Source organism: Sinohyriopsis cumingii, chromosome 1, assembly GCF_028554795.1.
Source record: "Sinohyriopsis cumingii isolate HCF-2022 chromosome 1, ASM2855479v2, whole genome shotgun sequence".
Lineage (NCBI taxonomy): Eukaryota > Metazoa > Mollusca > Bivalvia > Unionida > Unionidae > Sinohyriopsis > Sinohyriopsis cumingii.
Genome location: NC_142961.1, coordinates 89,964,370 through 89,984,585, shown reverse-complemented (window position 1 = coordinate 89,984,585; position 20,216 = coordinate 89,964,370). Strand labels below are relative to the sequence as shown.

The 20,216-nt window shown below is 37.3% G+C and overlaps 1 long non-coding RNA gene across 3 annotated transcripts in view; it reads left to right on the top strand.

Annotated features, from left to right (window-relative positions):
- The first annotated feature begins 272 nt into the window (after positions 1-272).
- Positions 273-20,216, top strand: part of LOC149807320 (uncharacterized) — a 54,596-nt gene continuing 34,652 nt past the window's right edge. For 2 of the 3 annotated variants that reach the window (XR_016422335.1, XR_016422337.1), the window contains exons 1-2: positions 273-410; positions 14,997-15,175. This is a non-coding gene — a long non-coding RNA (uncharacterized LOC149807320). Of the gene's footprint in view, positions 411-14,996; positions 15,176-17,825; positions 18,998-20,216 lie in introns of those variants that run through there. The other variant, XR_016422338.1, reaches the window with a different exon arrangement.

The window sequence follows — 20,216 nt, the reverse complement described above, 5'->3', positions numbered from 1 at the left end:
TTTTAAACAACAAGAATAACAGGCAATTATCACTGAATTAACTGATTCCTTAACAAATTATGCACAATGCATACAATAAAAACTGTGGCATACTGCACGTATAACGGAAAACAATCATAGGATACGACATTTTCTAATATTTTCTGAGTACTCTGTTTTTTTCTTCTCAGTTTATACTATTATTTCTCCGCAGAAGAAATGGTATGGCCTTGTCCGTACCGGCTGTATAGTCCGTGACTGTCATGCACTTCTGCCATACCATCCTTTTACTGCCCGGATATAGTCTAAGAGCGTCTGGTTACTGAAAATTGACTGCAGAGAGATGCCTTTTAGGTCTCGCAAAACCCCGTGAACATAATCCAATTTTGCGGAGAAAACAAATTTAAGTGGAGACGACAGATATTCTGCTGGTATGTATCGACTTGTGGGAGCCATGATTAAGAGGGGATGTAGCAGACAAACAGATAAATGTTACCGGTAGACGATTCATGGTTATGGAGTTCCATTACAAAGAATAAATACTAAAACGGACGTTACACATCCAAACTGTACGAATTTTATATATAAAATACGCACACCTCAGTTTTATATTTTACCAAAAATACATAAAACGGTTGATAAGTCACTACCTTTAGGATATCCAGGTAGACCCATTATTTCTACATGTAACTCAATTACAAATAATATATCACAATATATTGATCATGTTTTACAACCACTGATGAAATCACTACCTTCATATGTCAAAGATACTTTTGATTTCATTCGTAAATTGGGGGCCCCGAGTGGCCGAGTGGTCTAAAGCGCTCTCCGTTACGGATCACTGCCATCTCACCACTGGCTGCGTGGGTTCCAGCCTAGGATTCGGCCAATGTGGGTATGTGAGAAAGCTTGCCAGTAGCTTCTCGCGGGTCGGTGGTTCTTCCAAGGGTTTTCCAGGGTTCTTCCTACACCATTAATACTGGCCGAAATGCATAGCCTATCGTGTGCTGGAAAATGGCGTTAAACCCGACGACAACAACAACAACAACAATCATTCCCAAATTGAAATCTTTACCGAAACTAACTGAAAATTCATTCCTAGTTACACTTGATGTGGTTTCACTCTACACGAATATGCCACACAATAATGGTATCTACGCGTGTAAATATTATCCTGAACAAAACTAATATACATGTAAACTGTCAAAAGAACATGTTTGTGATTTGATAAAACTTGTGCTCGAAAATAACTTTATTTTTTTAAAATTTGGTTGTACAAACTATCTCCAAGAGTTGGGAACAGCAATGGGTAGTCCTATGAGACCTTCTTATGCATCTTTATTTATGGGGAAGTTAGAAAATGATACCGGCATATGATATTAACCTACCAATTTAGGCCGGGTGCTAGCAAATGTAAATGCCAGACATTTGTACTTGACGCATGGGGCAGGGGAGTATATAGTATTACCAACAGTCAGACATTTGTATTTGACGTAGGGGCAGGGGAGTATATAGTATTACCAACAGTCAGACATTTGTATTTGACGTAGGGGCAGGTGAGTTTATAGTTTTACTAACAGTCAGACATTTGTATTTGACGCATGGGGCAGGGGAGTATATAGTATTACCAACAGTCAGACATTTGTATTTGATGTAGGGGCAGGGGAGTATATAGTATTACCAACAGTCAGACATTTGTATTTGACGCAGGGGCAGGGGAGTATATAGTATTACCAACAGTCAGACATTTGTATTTGACGTAGGGGCAGGGGAGTATATAGTATTACCAACAGTCAGACATTTATATTTGACGTAGGGGCAGGGGAGTATATAGTATTACCAACAGTCAGACATTTGTATTTGACGTAGGGGCAGGGGAGTTTATAGTATTACCAACAGTCAGACACTTGTATTTGACGCAGGGGCAGGGGAGTATATAGTATTACCAACAGTCAGACATTTGTATTTGATGTAGGGGCAGGGGAGTATATAGTATTACCAACAGTCAGACATTTGTATTTGACGCAGGGGCAGGGGAGTATATAGTATTACCAACAGTCAGACATTTGTATTTGACGCAGGGGCAGGGGAGTATATATTACTACCAACAGTCAGACATTGGTACTTGACGCAGGGGCAGGGGAGTATATAGTATTACCAAGAGTCAGACATTTGTATTTGACGTAGGGGCAGGGGGGTTTATAGTATTACCAACAGTCAGACATTTGTATTTGACGTAGGGGCAGGGGAGTATATAGTATTACCAACAGTCAGACATTTGTATTTGACGTAGGGACAGGGGAGTATATAGAATTACCAACAGTCAGACATTTGTATTTGACGCATGGGGCAGGGGAGTATATAGCATTACCAACAGTCAGACATTTGTATTTGACGCAGGGGCAGGGGAGTATATAGTATTACCAACAGTCAGACATTTGTATTTGACGCAGGGGCAGGGAGTATATAGTATTACCAACAGTCAGACATTTGTATTTGACGCAGGGGCAGGGGAGTATATAGTATTACCAACAGTCAGACGTTTGTATTTGACGCATGGGGCAGGGGAGTATATAGTATAACCAACAGTCAGACGTTTGTATTTGACGCATGGGGCAGGGGAGTATATAGTATTACCAACAGTCAGACATTTGTATTTGACGTAGGGGCAGGGGAGTTTATAGTTTTACTAACAGCACAATTCCAATAGCTTTTGTTCACTTATGTCCTGCACATTAGTTTCATTTTTACCTCAGTGAGATGGAAAACAAAACTCATGAAAATAAAAGTAAAATCAGCAAAACAAAGATCCAATCATGCATTACACTCAAGATCTGCTTTATGTATATCTATATTATCTTTGCTTGTGGTGTATAACTGTAGATTGCAATAAGCTAAAAATTGGTGTTTACAAGTCCTAATTTTAGTCTTCATAATGAACCTATTTACAAGATTGGGGTAATGTCCCACTAGATGATTATGTCAGGTGAGTTCTGTTGCAACGTGGAAAGTTATTGTCAAATATCACATGAAGGTATTGCGACAAAGATCGGGTAGAAAAATATTGCGCCTTAGAGCCTTATGGTGTATTTAAGGTCGAAGAAGTGGACAATTAATTCATTTCTATGTTTCTATGTTCTTGTTTTAATATCAATCTGCATATGTATTCAATGTTGTTTTTAGATATAATTTGAGAGGCAACCTTTGTATTGATTTTTCTTTGGAATTACAAAGTGTTCATTGACTCTGGACTAAAGTAACAGTGTGGGATTATTGTGAGTTCATTACAAGGATTTTCGAACAGTACCATTGTGATACATCAAGACTATTGGCAATTCAACACATTCAGTTATACTGGTACATGAAGACATTCAGGACCTGGATTTCATTCTCTCTTTTTCTGGACTTGTGGTTGGATTTAATTCACAAGACTAGTTCCTCTTCAATTTGCATTTTATAGCTAAGGGAATTAAATTATTTGTTACGTTTTATAAAACTTGTTCATTTTTACTCCTATCTGTTACTTGGTTTAAGACCACAGATTCGTAAGATTGGGAGATGGGAATCTCTGCCGTACGACGACTATACGGATATGTCCTGTTGTAATGATCCCCCTTAATCGACATTACCTGTTAAGCTGTCAAGCACGAATCTATTGCTTCTGTTAACGGTAAAAAAAGGTGAGATTTCTGGTTCTCGGTGTTATTACTTTGGAATTTTAAACGCTAGTATATATCAGATATTTTCTAAATTGTTATTAATACATATTTATAATCATAATCTCCAGTCTACCAGAAATTGTCTCTTTCTTAACCACTACGCGATCGTGTAATGTCCAAACAGATTGTTTAATTAGCCATTTTTTCAATTCAGCGTATTTTACTTTTGTGTTAATTTCTTCCCACAATTGGTGTGAGCAGCTTGACTTTTAAGGATCATTATGAGCTGTTTTTTGCCATGAATATCGTTATTGTCAATCATTTAAAACGAAATAAAACACTTGGATACTCATTTATCCTCTTCACTTCTTTCCAACCTTTCAAATGATTTCATATTTATGTAAAATTTCGCCAAACCTAGGGGAGACTCTGCCCTAGCTACATCCATTGACGAGTCTCAATGTTCTTCATAAATCCAATCTGTTCTTGCTGAATCATTGTGGTATGATCTAGGTATAGTTTACCTTTTGATCATATTTTTAATTTAGAAAAATACAAACCTGTGTATTGACAACATCAAATATGTGATATATTTATTTGGTACAATGCACTGGTTGAATCATATCAATGTTGCTGATTGTTTTAATGTTACCATCATTAAAAGTAAGCTCTTTTATCAAAGATTTGCGGAATATCCTTTTTATATTTCGTGCCAACCCATTAGCACTTATTTTCACTTTTAATCCTATTATTCAACATAACCACTTTTAACTACACCTTTAAATTTCTATAAATTTCACTTTGCAATTGTTTCGGCACAGGAACACGCTATTTTAATTTTCACTGTTCCAAATTTAAACGTATGTCCACTGCGTTAGTACAAGTTGAACATTCTTTTTCTGTAGTCAAATTTGATAGTTTGTGAACTCACAGAAAATTCGTTACGTTTATCCAGTTTGAAACAATAACTTAAAAGTCATCTAAAAGTATTTTTAAATAGGATTTTGACCGACCAATCAGCATATAGGTTTAATCACGAGGCGGTATGGGGACAACAAACGGGAAATCATATGTTAAAATTATCTATAGGATTAACATGGTAATGATATTATGGGACATAGGTGTTTATGGAACAACAAGTAAATATTAATGATATAACTGTTAAAGAAAAGGGTCGAAAGTTTATGGAGACATGCGGAAATTTCAATCTTAAAATTGTTAAAGGGAAAAAGGTCGACAGTTCATGGAAAATCCGGAATGGTAATAAATTGTTTTTACACACAATCTAATACATACCTTTATATCCAGCATACACCCCAATGTCAGACAATTGCTTTTTGATGACTATCAAGCAAACACCACATCATCCAGCAACTGTGTTTTGGTTACTATTAGAACACACTCCATATAATATCCGGCAACCACTTTTAGAATAACACCCAACACATCAAATATATAAAGAGCAGCCACATTTTGATTTGAGCCCAGTACACATCCCACAATCTAGCAACCGCTTTTAGATTACTATACAAACAGACACACCTACCATGGAAAGAGGTTTCGGGATAGTAATGACAATTGCTTGTTTCCAACTTGTTTGACTCTCTGCCAATCTCCAGATCGCATTCAGCAGGTCCAAACTCGCCGGTTCCATTTTCTGTGACATTTGTTTATACATTACATAGCCAAACATGTCCTCCCAGAGGGGTAGGTAGTTTTTTTTCTCATATTGCCTTTCTCCATTCATGGACAGTATAGTCTTTGTTTAGTGGTCTTAAATGGCTACCACTATCTGTGAACAAGTTGCGGAATTATTGTTCAACCTTGTTTAGGTGATTTTTGAATTTGATGGAATGGTCGGAATTTCTGGTCATACTGGCAGTGTGAGAGGTTATTTTGTCTGCTTTTTCTTTATCTGTTGTTCCACAAGGAGGATGGGGGCAAGATAATGTAGTTTTTCACCGTATTTACAATTTTTTTATATCTCGTATCTGTCTAGAGTTTGCTTTGAGGTTTAGTGACCAGCCGATATCCTTCCATGGGTTTTGTTGAGTGGTGAAAATGAAGTTTTATGACGTCCTTTCGCTTTCTTTATAAAATTGATGTCTTGGGATTGTTTTGTATGCCTAAATCTATTTAGGTATTTGTTGCCAGTATGGCTTGTTTACAACATTCATTCTATCAGGGTACGAACTGTTTGACGCATCCCCTCCCCCTATTGTTTTGGGTATGCATTGTTCAGTTGCCGATGACAGTGTTTCGACTATATTTTGATTAAATTGTTCTATATTGTCGTCGTGCAGCTGACTGTCGCCACTTCCATCATATAGAGAGCGAAATGTCTCCCAGTCCGCATTATCAAATCGCCATCTTGGTGTAGTAGTTATTTTGTTTTGTACACTTTCGTGTGCAGAGTAACAAATATTGGAAAGAGGAGGCTTCATAGAGTACTTGACTGATCAACTTTCCAATCATTAATTTGTGCTATCTCTGGAGAGCATACAGTTAGATCAATTGTTGATAATGACACTTTTTCGGGATTTTTTTTCTGGTATGAGAATCATTGTTTAGCACTAATAGGTTAGATGTTGCTATCAACCCTTTCAACTTTTCTCCCTCTCCTATTCAAGTGGGTTTCTCCCCCAATGTTCACTGTGGGCGTTGATATCCCCACAAATAATTATGTTTTCTCCCATCTTGTCAAGAATATTGTAGTATGTATCTGTTTTGATGATTAGTACGGTGGGTAGTACAGGTTTACTATACTTGTCAGATGACTATTTCCAGTCTTTATTTTCATTAGTGGGTATGTGTTTTGAGAGAGATGATCGATGATTGTCGCCAATCGCCTCCATCCCCTATGATCTGTGTTTTAAATAACAAGCTGAGTATTACGCGATTTTGGAATATGTTTAATTTTTTCACTGAATTGGGTCTCCCGAAGGTATATGAAATTCTGCTTAATTGTGTCTTGCTGCAGTTTTTGGATGAATTCGGGATATTTTGATTGATTCCCCCACACTTCCATTTTAAAATACAAATTATGCCTTTCAACTCAATTTCCGACTTTTGTATTTACATGTGATATTTAGCTTTGATTAGGTTCTGTTATCTTGGGTTCCCTGGGCACAAATTGTATATCAAGAAAAGATCCTACTAGGGAACATACGGCATCTACAGGTATAAAGTTGTCTACATTGAGTTTATTAACCCCGTAGATTATATATCCCAGATAAACTCGAGCAATTGAGTGATTTAACTATGTTTTGCTAAGAGTTTCGCTGCTCTGAGGAAGTTTGAATGTTATTTGAGTGGATTTTGTTTCATTTTGGATTAGTGTTTATTTGTTTAGGAGATATGGGTTGTTATTTACTTTGGTAGTGGGTACCTTTGAGGTTTAGAAGAAGAGTGTGGTTTCTCCTTTGAGACCATGATTACGTTTTGGTTTTTGATTCTGAGTGGTCTTTCGTTTGACCAGATGTGGGGGTAACCCCTTATCTGAGTTAAGTCAGTTTTGTTAACTTGTTTTTATGGTGATAGATTATGGTACATTGTGTTGCACAATGTAGTCTATGGTGGTTTTACCCCTATTCTCGTAACGGCAGTTCCCTGATTTAGGGTGGTGAGAGCTCCAGCAGTTCGCGCAGGTATGCCCGTCGTAGTTGCATTTCCGTTTTGACCCCTGCGTTTGTCACATCTGGGTCTAAATTTGCATTTGCAGGAGATGTGCCAAGCTGCTTTCCATTTTTCGCAAAACCATCGTTTGTTTTGATATTTTAGGATGTTGTAGCGGACGCCATATTGACCAAGTCGGAACATTGTGGGTGGCGTGTTTAATCTGCAGTAGTACTACAGTGGGCTTTTCCCCATTTTTTCCCATTTTTTTTTGTTTGTTTGTTTTTTAGGTGGTTTGCACTCGCTACTTAATACTCTTGTTTTATAATGTCCATAATTATTGATTCTGTAGCCGTGTTTATGTTGACGATTTTGTTGTTATTGGGCTTGATCCTTCTGGAGGAGGGTTGGGGGGAGCTGGGTTTGATGTGTTTAGTGTGCTGTATCGAGTATCAGTTTTTCTGTATGGGCCAATTTTTGGTAGAAGTACACGGATTACAGTATGACAGTTTTTGGTGTGTAAGATTTTGAAATTCCCCCTTAGTCTTTCGAGGCTCGTTTGCGATGTTTCTGTCACTAATTACATTGATGTTTGCTTAGGGGATTGTTATGCAATTCGTTAGTTCTCTGGGATGGAATTTATATTTTGTGTTTTATGGGATGGAATCTGATTGATTGTTTTTCGGTTTTGTTGGTATCTTTATTGATGGTTTTGCCGTGTTCTGATTTGCTACCTTGTATAATTTGTGGCCTAGGGTTATTGGTTATTTTCATTGGGATCGAAGATCCCTTTACCGCGGATTGCTTATGGGTTGGTTCGGTAGAGTTAGCTGATTTATTGACTTCTTTGGTTTTGGTGGAACATACAATGGTTGTTTGACTTCAGTGCACCTTAGTGCACTGGAGTTTCTAGCTGCTTATGTTGGAGATTTTTATCTGAGTGATTTTTATATCCTGGGGTAGGTTTTATGCTGAGCTTGTCCCCCCCCCCCCCCACCAGTTTTCTGCGATTTCGGCATATGATGGGGATTTTGTTAAGTTCATTTTTACTTCCCCTTGGGGGATATGTGGGTAGGTGAGTTCGGTAATGTGGTAGTTTCACTCGATTTTATAATTCTAATTGATGTGGTCATCGTAGCAGGTTTTACAATTGTTTCCATGTTTTTATGTAGCTCAGGGGAGAGGGATAGCATGGGCAGGGTTACGAATATGTCGAATGCGTTGCCTTTTCCCAATTTTATTCCTTTATCTTGTAAACTTTGGTCTGGCGTATTGACATTCCTGTATTTAATTAGGGGTAGACTCCGTGCTGGATTAGGGCCTGCTAGGGCCCTAAGCACTGAAAATATTGTGGTGCACCCCCGCCCGTACAAAATCTGAAACAAAAAAAAAAATATTAAAAGCTAAAAATGTGTGAAAATACCAGTTGCCATCATGCCAAATCAAAATGCTCGCACATGCCGATCGAAATGGTCATAGATAGTTCAGTAAGTTTTATCATCAACAATTAATTTGAAATCTGTATGGTGCCTCTTTTGGGATGGTGCTTTATGCACATGCTTAGTGTACTTAATGGTCTATCCGGCACTGGGTTGACGACATTGGAATGATGTCGTCCAGATGGTGATTGGAGTCACTCATTGAATAGTTGATTTTAAAAAAGGAAATTGCGTTCTCCTTCACTAAGGAAGGTAATGTTGAATCAAAAACGTTTTTTTTCTTTTCTTCCCATAACATTTCATTCAAGCTACTTAGGTGTCTCTCCTGTATTACTGGCGTTTAATTTTCATTGTGTTTTACGAGTGTGGTACAGACAGTATATATTACAATTGGGTTACTGTTTGTTAGTGAAGATGACACTGTATTGTACAACGGTTATTCTGTGTGTATGTGTATGTGTGTGTGTTTTCCAAGATATAATAATTGAGAGCAAGTGGTTATTGTTATCCGTCGTATAAATGAGAGTTTGTTGCGTTTGTAATGATTCAACCCTTGATTACGTGTGTTATACAGCCCTAGTGCTTAATGTGACAGAAAGTTGCACAATAATATCTACGGAATGACGAGGAGAAGGTTAAGTTGTTTACTTTCATATTTTGCCAAATAAGTACAGAGCTCCAGATGTAACGGTCAGGGCCGGGAACATGATTTGTGGGCCCCATGAAAAATTCCCCAGTAGGCTTCTATGAATCACAAACTGTAACCGCGTTGGGTTTCTGTCCGCTGAGGGGCCCCGGAATCGTTCTAGTTGTCCTGGCATATTCGCGGCCCTGGTAGTGATGGGTTTACTACTAAAAGTCCCATCTTACTTCCAATTTTGAAAACGTTTCCAGTTAATCCAAATCTAATTTCAACTGGTGAGTTGAAATTCACGTGGTGATCAAGACTGTCTGTCTCTGTCTTGGATTCAAGTTTCATTCAGCCATTCGACTATTTAATGTACGTATGGCGTACTACTTAATTTCTTGTCGGTGGGTAACTTTTCAACGCCCACCGACACTAAACTGCATCCACCGAATACCACTCAAGTGGATGACCGGATGCAGCAAGGGACGAAGAGAGAAGAAAGATCGTCAAGGACTGTGATATCACAGGTTGGTTCAATAATTGCCACCTTATTATGGGTGGGCCTAGCGGTTCGATTTTTAACCACCTTATATCATCAAATTTTTGTGGCATGGCCTTTTAACCACCTTATATTAGTTTGGGGTCATTTTATTGGACCCTGCCGTAATTCCCTTTTATGGTAATTCAAAAATGACGCCTTGTGCGATGGGGTTTGATGGTCTGGGCTTGGGACCACCTTATAACTCTAATATGTCGAGATCAGGTTTAATACTTCCAGGTTTCGGTGTTGTTATTCGTTCAATATTTTGCCACATTGTGCGGCTGGACCTGATGGTTTGAGCATATGACCACCTTTGAGTACATAAGTGGTTCACAGGGTAGTAGTTTGATTAAGGCTTTTATTCTGGCATTTCTTCGATACCAATACATGTAGGTTCTAGATTAAAGAGTGTGTTTTAGTGTGTAAGGGCTGGTTGGTAATGTTGGAATTGGTCATGTTCTTATTAGATGTAAGTTATATATTTATTGGAGTTGATAGTACTGTTATGTGTTTTTTTTTTCTTCATAATCAGTAATTTAGTTGAGATACGTACTCAGCTAGTCGAATTAAAGGGGTATGGGGATGTTCCTCTCTACCAGATTTACGCCGGTATGCTATAGGCACGCTGTTCCCTAGTGGCAAGCCTCCGTTGCCTTCCTCCGTGGATTAGTACCCCCTCGCCCCGCCTAGACCGGTATGGAATTGTCTCTGTTGATAATTTATTATGTTTGAGATCAGTATTGTTGAATTTTTTATTGTTGGATAAGTCATATTTTGGTGGCCCAGATGTTTCTACATGCTTCTTTTTGTATATTGTGCAGCTTTCGGCCATTTTGACTGTTATCCCATTCCCTGTGCCCTTTTTTATATTTTAATTTGTGAGTATGCATTAGGTTTCGTGGACGCTGTATTTAAGGGGAGGGTTTCGGGTTCATTGATCTTATATTTTGTTTCTTTGCCTGCCCTTTCATTTCCTGGAATATATATGTATAATGGTACCCACTTTAATTCTACCGTACAGATATTTCGTTCCAGAATTTTAAGTGTCATGTTTACTTCTTTAAAAGGATTTTCTCTGCAAGACGAATAACCAGATTCAATAAAGCACAGCACGCTTAGAGAGTCGGTGATTTTCAGTGCATGATTAAGGCTGACCGATCATGAATTTGGCTCTGTCTATGCTCTTAAAAAAAGTAACAGAAAATTTATTTCCTGAGAATACAAAGTGAAAATGAGAAGAAAAAAAGAACTTACGGTATTGCGAATTAAATTCCAAAATAATCCAAGAATTACAGACACAAGTCTAAATAATTTAAAGTCCCAAATAAAACTCAGTACAAGTCCCGAAGAAACCCCAAAACAGAAGGCGATGACGTGTCTGTTATAGCTCATAGAGTGTTGATGTGTCAACGGTCTTTTGTTGAATCACAGTAATATAAATCCAGGTTTAAATTCAGCATAAATTCTAGTGAATATCTTTATCCAAGAATTTTACCAGAGCTATTTCGTATTCCAGAGATAACAATCACTTGAATTCACTAATTTGAAGAAAAAGATTCCAGCCCGAAATAAATTTTAAAAAATACTGGACACAACATACAACTTGATTCTGTTAAAACGTAAAGCACGCATGACCAAGTCCTCACAGTTGTAACATTCCCAGAAATTTAGCAACTTTTTTAAAATGTTATGATTGTATTATTTAACTTTAGAATGGGTTATTCCTTTTTGTTTCTTTGTTTGGGTGAGAGAGAAAAAAACTTGTACGAGGGGATATTTCAAACCACATTTGTTCGCTCATTTGGCAATCCGATTTAGTTATGCTTGTTAGTTCTGCTTGTATTCATTACATAACAGAGTCGCTGGAAGGGTTTTCCACTTTCGAGATCACGCTGTTTTCCGTGAATTGAGATAGGTCTATTTTACATTGGTTGATCGATTGTTCCATGTCGTTTATCAGTACGCTGAACAATGTAGGGCTCAGCAAGCTTCCCTGTGGGGTTCTATTTTTATTTCCAATATACTTGAGCATTGATTTCTTATTTTTGTTCTAATCTTACGCCCTGTTAGGAAATTGGATATCCATTTGTGAATGCGGCCTGTTATTCCGTAGATGTTGCAAAAATGCCTTTAGTCCAAATCATGTCATATGCTTTTTCCAAATCCAAGAAGACCTGCGATGAGATATCGGTCGCATTTCCTCTTTGCAGTGAAGGCCAGTTTTATATTGGATTCTAATCTAATTTATCTTTTATTACGAAAGTCGCTCTGATATTATGATCGTGAATGGTTCCTTTCAAGATAATATTTCAGTCTGTTGTTAGTCATGGATTCCATTATTTTGCTGACGTTGTAGGTGAGTAAGATTGGTCTGTTGGAATTCAAATTCCCCCGGTCTTTTCCGGGTTTGGGATTAGTATTGCCTATTTCAAAGAAAATGGAATTTCACTCGATCTTCATATAGTATTCAGTAGATATAAGATGATCATCTTAGTGGATTCAGAGATGTTCTTATTTATTTCGTAGCTTAAATTATCCTCCCCAGGCTAAGTTCTTTTTCCAAAAATGTAAAGGGAAATCTACATTCAGTGCACTATTTTGTAGAACTCTATCTGGAGTGGATGTTTGACTTCTACCTTCGTCCGATGTTCTTGGAAAGTATGCCTATCGTTTGAATTACTGCTCATTGCAGCAGAGTGTTCTGCTAGTCTAGTTGCCTGATCATTATTGGTTTTTGCGCCTGATATATTGAGAAGTAGAATTAGGTTTTCCTATCATTGCTTTAATTTTGGCCAAAACCTGTTTATTATTGGTTTTAAGATTAAGAGATGAGAAGAATTCCTTCCATTTACCTTGTTTGTTGAGAAGTATTGTTTGCAGGTTATTCATTTTCTTTGTAAATTTTCAGTCATTTTGCTGATTAGACTGCTTGAACATGTTTAGAGCTTGCTTCTTTCCTTCACTGCTCGTTTAAGTTTAAGACGTCGACAATATTTTTGTTGTACTTATTTGCGTTGCTGTCTTGGAGTTGTCCTTTATTTAATCCTTCTCGTATCAAGGGGGATGAGACCCATTCTACTCTGTCGAATCTCCATTTTTGTGGTTTCCATGTTTTATTAATTTGTGCTACTAAGCTGAGGGACGTTTAGATGGCCAAGTGATCGCTTTCTAGTGTGCAGGAGTGGTCCACTTCCCATTCAACAATTTCTGCTATTCTGGGAGTACATATTGTTAAATTGACAGTGCCTCTGGTAGGATTAATTCTTGTGCGAGTCACAGTTATCTTGTTCAACCCATTTTCAATATTTTCCCTCGTTTTTCCATACTATCCCCTCCCCACAGGTCACTGTGTGCATGGAGAGCCCCACAGATGATGGTGTAATCTTATAAAGTTCTCGCCATATTATTATACATTTCTATTGTAGTGATCGAACTTAAACCCGGGTCGTAGACATTTGCTATTGTTCAGTTTTCAAATCCTGTACTTATAATTAATGTTTTGGTGTTCTATTAGAAGTTGTTTTCCGAGATTATGTTGTCGCTGTTCCCTACCATTACCCCTGGAATGGCATCTACGAAAAATGTTGCTAATGCGCCTTCCGTTTGACTTCGTTGTCTATGGTGGACGTATCCTGCGTAGCTAGTTATTTTCGGCAGATATTTCGATTGCGGGTGAGTAATGTTTCCTGAATGCATATGATGTCCGGTTTGATTGGTTGTTCTTTGTGCATTTACATTGTCAGTTCGTGGTAATTGGAAATTAGCACCTGCAGTTCCACTGTCATGTAATTATAAAAAAAATTCTTTTCCATCTTACTAAATCCATGTTATGTTTGTTAACTATTACACTAGATTTTATAGTGCATAGGGTAATTTGGGTGAAGTTACATGTTTATTTGATGTGTTTCTCGATCAAATGTTACAATATGGAGCATAGAGTACAATATGGAGCGTGTATCTTAGGCCTGAGTATGGTTGTTCTAATGTTTCCCCATTGCTTCTTCATGGAAGTCCTTGGTATCTAATCACATTCGAGAGAGTGGATGACTCGGTGGGGATTTCTTTAGTTGTTTGGTGAGATGTTTTCGTTAATGTTACTGTGGTTGGTTTCTTTAATACTTGGTTGTTCTGGATTACTTTGCTTGCTCGGCTGTTTCTGTCTGTTGCTTGAAGTTGGTTTAATCATTTCTTGTGTTGGCTTATTTGGTTCTCCGATTTGCTAGTAACAGTTGTAGTTTTTGTCGTTCCTCATCTCATGCGGTCTGTGTCCTTGGCATCAAAAGGTCTTGTGGGGTGTATATGTGTGCATGTGAGTGTGTCAGGTTCTATATATTCCTTCTTTACCTATATTCTTGCTCTGGTTTGAACTTAATTTATCGCTGTTTGGTAGGGAATAAAATCCTTTTCCATCAGGAGTATCATTTCCAGTTCTCTAATGATGATGGGGAAGTCATCGGATTTGGAGTGATGGAGGCCTCTGCAATAAGTGCATATTTGTCCTGTGTAAACAATCAAGACTTCGTTAATTTGGATTAATGTAGCTTTCGCCGATTCGGGCATGTGTTAAACGTTTATTCCAGCAGTGCCGGATGCGAGGGAATCAGAAACCTCACTCCCCTGCACTTTTGTGCAAGAACCGCTTGCTATTTAGTTTGCTTGTCCAGCCGAAGAAGGGAGGAAAAGACCCATTCGACTGATTCGTTTGCTGAATGAGTGGGAATGAAAGCAGCACACGCTCGTTATAGTTCTGCATCTTGCATTGAAGTAGATAGAATACGTAAGGTGTGATTGGGCACTACCATTATGACGTCACCCCGGTTCCGTGCGTACACACTGTTAGGGGCATGTGATTACTAGACGAGTGGGAATCGGCCCACACACTCGTGAATGGAAAGGTGGGAAAACGCTCAGATGGGGGCTCCAAACGTCGACCGGAACGTGCATGAAACGCCGAGGTCTACATATTTATCAAGTCTTGCCCAGTTATCCAAATGGTCGATCCCTGCTACCAATAATGTGTAAGCCACCTGTGTAAATAGGTCAATCAATTTAAACTGACGGCCACCTAGTCGGTCCTTGGGCGACAACCGTTGTCTATGCTGATACATGATGACGTTCACTTTGTTTTCCAGGGCTACTCCTACTCAAACTGAAGTTCCATTCGGAGCTTTCCTAAATGTTTAGACTGGAAATCTCTCTAGTCGCTGCCTTGGTCTGGAACCAGAATCCACGAAAAGCGTATCCTGTATAATCAATGTACGAAATGCCGCTACTGCTCTTGGTACCAATCTGTCCTGTGGCTTCAAAGAAGGTTAGTAATAGCAAGTTATTTTTTTAGACAATCTTAGTTTCAGTAGGTCTGTTACATAATATATGGGCATCTCAGCTGACCTCTATCATGTGCACGTTTAAATGGCCCCGTTCATGGCTGCATAACTGTCCTTAGAAAACATGATCTTCGGTCTTGGATCGGAGTCCAAAGGCAATGGTAAAGATTTTCACTTCAACTCGTTTTAGCGGATACTTGGCTGTCGTTCTGTTCAGAGTTTGATATTTCCTGCTTTAGGCAAGACTACCACACGGCGCGTGTCAAAGTCTGGCTTCTCGTTAATGTAACCAAATACTATTTCGATCCAGTCTCAGGCGTACATCCACTCCATTTAACAAATACTTATCTTCAAGTCAAATGTCAAAGAATGGATATATTCTTTCTTAAAAAGCGTCTTACTTTGATTTTCTTTCGACGCTCGTTAAATTTAACATTGTGGGATCGTCAGACTGTTAACGCTGTGTCGTTGAAAGCATCCAGTGTATCGGATTTCCATAATACGGAAGCATTCATATATGTGTCCTTGACTTATTTTCATCTAGGCTTTCTTTGGATTTTGCTTGTCGATGAAGACGTTTTGAAGAAATGTTTTTCCTTGCTTGAAACTGATCTTTTAAATCTTGCAATTATCAAATTCAATAGATTATTAGATGGGAGCTACCATACGAAAAGCTGATTTTTCAAGATCTCCTACATCATGCCCTCGTTGTCAATAGACTCTGTTAAATTACACAAGATACAGCTGGTATAATTCGCTGAAGGTTGTTTTTCAACAATGTAGTTTCACTGTGACTTTCCCTATCAAGAAAAGAATATTTTGTCCACAATCAACTTTTATACTAATATTGACACTATCAGAATAGGATTTACTAATAGGAAGGTAGTAATGCAAATGTACGGTGAAAGAGATACTTACATCCATCTTCCTCGTAAGCAGCGATTGCAGAATCCACTTTGAAAGAAATGACTCTTTGTAACCTGAGCGGCTGTGCTTCCTACCACGTTGTCCTCTACCTCATCAGAGTACACAAACAGTAAATTGAGTCCTTCGTTCAGTTCAGCAGGGTAATGAAATTACTTGTAGAATCGATCATTGTTTTAAACGTATTTCATATGAACGAGAACAGTATACTCACGAAGAATTCACAACGAACCGGGACAAAAAGTAATGGACATTATTATGCCGTAAGAGAAAATGAATTTTAACATGATGAACAATTTTAGAGTACTCGATCAGTATACTTCTGCTAACTTTCTCCATGGTTTTGTCAATTGATTGTTGAAAACAGATGCAAATGTTTCCACCGGATGCCTGCATTAAATTAATAGAGTACATGAATTCTCATGATATAAGTAGTCGTTTGAGGATTGGCTGGTGATGAGATTATGGATTCGCCATAGGGACGATCATTTTTAACCAACTGTTCTTGACCATATTCGTACAGGATATTGATGATGAAAGTGTTTTAACCTTCATTGATATAAAGGGTGTAGGATAAGTGATTTCTACCAAAGTTATTTTCAAATGAGCTTCATAAGATGACTTTGTTGTGAACAGTGTATTATGTACATTTAATTTAATTATTTGTTTGTTAGTTTTAATTTTTTTATTTCATTACATGCTATTGTAATGTAACATTGTATGATGGACTTGACCTTGTCCAAAACTGAGTTTATTTCTGCTTGACCTGATTGACATTTTTCATTTTTTTTATTATTTCATTTTATGTAAACAACTAATAAGAAAGCTTCATTATTCTCTATGTGTATGAACTTAATATCAGGATTTTTATTCAGGTAAACAAGAAGGAATAAATATGTTTATTTGGGTCAGGGTTTTGGAGTTTTCTAAGTGAAGTTTACAGGTTAGTGTATTGTAAATAAACAAGGCTCATTAGATCATTATAGAAAGTTATTTTCTGTTAGGTAATGTGTTTTTGCTATAGAAAATGTTAATGGTGATCTGAGGTCAAGTAGAGAACTATATAATCTTGTGATTGTGAGGATTTGATCATTCGTGCTTTAACATCTAGCACCTTCAAGTTTATTATGTTGTGACCAGTTTGGGCTGAATTTTATTTTTTTCCCAAATTATTGAAGTAATTAATTTCTCTGGAAATACAAAAGTGCTCTGATTATATTCTTGGATAAAGACATTCACTGGAATTTATAGTATATTCAAACCTGAAATTATACTACTGTGATTCAACAAAAGACTGTTGACACATCCGCACTCCATAAGCTATAACAGACACGTCATCGCCTTAAGTTTTTTTTATCTCTTCTGGACTTGTACTGAGTTTTATTCAGGAATTTAAATTACTAGGACTTGTGTATAATCTAATTCTTGGATTATTTTGGGATTTAATTCGCAATACCGTAAGTTCTTTTTTCTCATGTTCACTTTGTATTATAGAAAAATCAGTTATTTGTTATTTTACAAAGCATGTTGTCTTTTACTCTTTTCTGTTAGTTATTTTAAGAGCTTAGACGCATAACAAGTATAGGGTATTGTTGTGAAACGCATCTATAGAACTGTCACTCGGTAAGGTTGACCAAAATTGGTTATTCTTAGCTCCATGGTTCTGGTTTCCGAGAAGTCACTTGTTGTGAAAGGAGAATTATTTTCCAGATGTTCGAAGAGAAGGTTGCTGCTGTCGTGGTTATGACAGGAAGAGTTGTAGTGATGACTGGAGTGGGTCGGAAGGCTACAGTTGTTGCTTCTGCCAGTTGTATACTTCAAAGAAGGACTGGGAAGAAGATGACCAATACAACTGCTGAGTAAAATTACCCACGATTGTTTGTCTCTTTTTTGTAATCGTTGCTCCAATGTCACAATGCACCACAATATGTGGCAAGAAATACGATCTGACTTGTATGAGCACGATCCCTACACCAAACCACGAAGGCTGCTTTTGTAGTTCTCGAACAGAAGAACTCTGAGAAGGAGAGGTAGCTGTTGTGTTTAACGGCAGGATGGTCATTTCTTTTGATATTCAACAATATGTGAAGCGGAAATCCAAGAATCAAAACTAGATAAATGGATATCCGTTCCAACGCTATTTTACTTTCTGAAGTCGACATTGACATCCTTTTTGTGTTCTTCCATCGAGAAGTTTCCAATGTAGAACACGTCGGCTTCTGTTTGGTCACTCGATGTAACTGAGGCATAATATTCCTTTTAACACATATCTATTCACGTTTTTATAAATAGGAAGATCACATCAACTCACTTTTTCAGTGACACGAAACAATTAGCGTTTGGTTTTGTAAAAACGAATCTAATATCCATTCGCTAACACTTCTTTTTTTCGTTCTGGTGGTTGGTGGTTCCAGTGAATCGACCAAACACCATCACGTCGTTTTCCGGGGTCACATCTTCTTGTACACATTTATGCTACGACGATACAATTGATTGTAAGCCTTGACTTGACATGGTAACACGTTGTTGTAATTGAAAATGTGTTCATCTGTTAAATATTTCCACATTTTTGAAAAATTTCCATAACCATGGGTTTTGTCTCAAAATTTTCATGGTTGAAAAAGAGAACGTCTTTTTCAATTCTTTCGGGAAAGCTGCTTGGTTCAGAATTTGGTATTTGCAATGTTAAAGGACTAGTGTTGAAACTTGCACTAATTCTGAACTTGTTTCAGAAGTCAAAGGAACTACCTAAACAGAGTTTGAAAACACGTCGATGATGCAAAATAAATATTTATAACCACTATTGCACGTTGCCAAATGAAAGACATCGGCTCAATCTGCTTGCCATTGAAGCTCGATAATAATAATAATAATAATAATAATAATAATAATAACAATAATAATAAAGACTTTGTTTAGAGAAGGTAACTCAATTAGTTACAGAACTAATCTAGCTTGAGGCCTTCTATATGTTATGTACAATATATACAGTATATACAACATAATGTGAAGCATCTGGCTTGACACTAAATAATTAAGTAATTTTAAAATTCAAGTTATCAAGCTTGGAACATATGCACAGGCATCTGTGAAAACATAAACACATATATAACATAAAATATCATCCTGCATTGAAAAATTCAACTATGAAAATGATGCAAAATTACAGAAAGCAGGCGGTATTTTTTGCACTAGAACTGTTCAATTTTCTAAAGATTTCATCCATTTAAGACATTGATTACGAAAAGAAGAAATGCCAGGAGCCTGCCTTATTTCACTAAAAATGTTGTTCCATACCAATGGACCAGTATATTGAAAACTTTTTTTAAAACAATTCCATCTTTGGCCTTGGTATAATGTAATTTTTACTTCTTATGGACCTTAAATTTGGAGTACCATCAGCATCTCTTTGGTGAAAGATGTTGCTTAGATAGACAGGGATGGCTTTTCTGGGTACTTTATACATTATTTTGGCCTTTCTAAGAAATATTCTTTCATGTATTGTTAAAACTTTTATATTATTCATTGCATCCTGAAATTGTCTATACATTGATCTAGAATTAAATGGCAAGCCCTCTTTTGGAGTCTTAAAAGTGTTGTTATGTTTGAACTAGAGGTATTACCCCAAATTACATTACAGTAGTCCATATATGGCTGAATATAAATTTTATTAAAGAAGACCCTATACTGAAGAGGAATGTATGTTTTGATTTTCATCAGTAGCCAAAGATAAGAATTAACCTTTTTTGAAACATGTTTAATGTGAATAGATCAAGTAAGATTGTTATCTACGAATACACCAAGAATTTTATCTTGAGAGGTCATATTGAGGATCACATTGTCAAATAAAACCTGGAGTTTGTCGCCGTCTAGCCTTGTTCGTTTTTGCTGTGTTGTAACTAGTAAGGCTTTCGTTTTTTCTGTATTTATGATCATACTGTTCTCTTTGCACCATACTTGAAGTCTTTTGAGAGCATCTTGTAAGTTATTTTCACGTACCATTTTGGTTTTACCCATCTCAGACAGTGTACTATCATCTGCATAGAGGTCAGTGGAAGAAACTGAAGTTCCAATCTTAAGAGGTAAATCGTTAATAAATAA